This window comes from Physeter macrocephalus, unplaced genomic scaffold, assembly GCF_002837175.3.
Source record: "Physeter macrocephalus isolate SW-GA unplaced genomic scaffold, ASM283717v5 random_5594, whole genome shotgun sequence".
In the NCBI taxonomy this organism is placed as follows: domain Eukaryota; kingdom Metazoa; phylum Chordata; class Mammalia; order Artiodactyla; family Physeteridae; genus Physeter; species Physeter macrocephalus.
This window is the reverse complement of record NW_021150878.1, coordinates 1402-3170: the sequence shown is the minus strand read 5'-3', so window position 1 is coordinate 3170 and position 1769 is coordinate 1402. Positions and strand designations below refer to the sequence as shown.

Sequence of the window (1769 nt, the reverse complement as noted above, 5' to 3'; positions counted from 1 at the left end):
GTTAGTCCACCCAGCCCACACAGCGTTCCCTGAGGATTGCAGCACTTCCCGTAGGTCATTGGGTGCAATCATGTGGAAAGAAGCGAGTCGGCTGCCAAGGAAAGGCTACAGTTTAAGGGCAGGAGAGGATGTGTGGAGCGGGGGTCATTTTGGCTATGACCCTCTGCTGTGTCAAGACTGTGCTATCCTGCGTGCCTCGCCAGAGGCCAGAGTAGTCATACCAGTTCAAGTGTCTCGGCTGTTTGCTGGGTTCTCTCGTTGCACGGCTGTGGGTAAAACGTTGCTTCTAGAAGAACTGGACCTCACGGTTTCTCTGAGGTCACGTCACTGATGGGCCCAGAGTGCGAAAGTGCCAGGAAACACAGTAAGTGACCCAATTGTTGCAACAGGTTGCCCCCCCACCTTGGGCATCGGAATGGCTCCCTTGCCATTAGGCTCCAAGGATTTTCCCCACCACGTTGGGCATTAGACTGCTTCCCATGCCATTAGCTTTGTGTGTGGGCCAAGGGTAGCTCGTCTGTCTAGGCAGCAGGCCAGGAACTATGCCTGATGGTGAGTCTCCCTTGATCAGTCCAGGTGTGCCTCAGGTGCCTTTTGTCATGGGTCCCTACGAGTCGCTTTTGATGGTGGCGGTCCAATTCGGCCAAGGGTCCTTCCCTTGTGGTAGATATCTTCGCCTTGAAGGCACATCCATTGTGTGGAAATATATGTGCCAAGGGCGGGTGTGTTTCCCTAGAAGGCAGTGGCTCTTAGGCTGAGGGGGCACAGTTGTCCTGAGGGTGTGTCAGGGGTTCAGGAAGACATCCTTTTGCTGTGATGGAGAGGAGAGTGCTCAGGAGAGGAATTGCAGGGCTCGAGACCAGGGGGTTGCGGACTTCGGTGCTCTTTGTCCAGATGGCCGCTCGCTCTGAAGGCATCTGCGCCACGATGCTTTCACATTTGGCTGTGGACACACAGGCTAGACGCTCCCCAAATGCAACGTTTTGTGGAGATAGAGCACACATCGTTGGGTGGTATTGACTGTTCCCTCGGTGCGCCTGTGCACCCTCCTCAAGTATGTGTGTGTTCTCTCACACCGAGCCAGGTGGAATGCCAGGGACGGAATGCCGGCAGCAGAACAGCCTGGGGCCATCCGTATAATCCGTGATACCAGTGAAGTGAGGACGGTGCGGCAAGGCCAAGCCAGGCGAAGGAGTCTCGGAGGGGTGTTGGCGTACATTCCATGCGGATCCTGGTTGAAACTTTGTCGCGGTAAGCAACACCTCTTTGCAAAAACCTAGAGTTTCGGCCACGAGAACTGGTGCACCGGGGCTACACCCTCACCTTCTGCCCTTTTCTCGGGGAACACGAGCTTCGATTCCCTGAGTACTGGCTCCATTTCCTGCCCCATGGCTCGGCTCTGGCCACTTCCATATGCTGATATGATTCAGCTCACTGGCCGTCCTATGGTGGAATCTGCAACTTTGCATGTCCCGCGTTTGAGCATGTGCTTGGATGGATGATGAGTCCCACAAATGCATTCCTTGGAAATCTGAACAAAATGAGTGAGAAATCCATACCGTCTCCTCATCGTAACTGAGGTCCAGCACTTGGCTCCCAAAAGGAAAGTAGAGAGTGGTTCACAGTGCATTTGCTGCCGGTGGTGTCCACAGCCACGTTTTTCAAGTGGAAGGTTGTGGCCAACTCATGGGTAGAAGAGCCATTGTGAGAGGAGCCTGGGATACCAATCCAGGTGGGAAGGATAGGGACAACGTGCCGTCACAGGGACT

General features: G+C 54.6%; 1 non-coding gene across 1 annotated transcript; it reads left to right on the top strand.

Annotated features, from left to right (window-relative positions):
• Positions 1–1492: 1492 nt before the first annotated feature.
• Positions 1493–1584, top strand: LOC112063226 (small nucleolar RNA SNORD116). The gene has a single exon (XR_002890931.1). It is a non-coding gene; the product is annotated as a small nucleolar RNA SNORD116 (small nucleolar RNA).
• Positions 1585–1769: the final 185 nt, after the last annotated feature.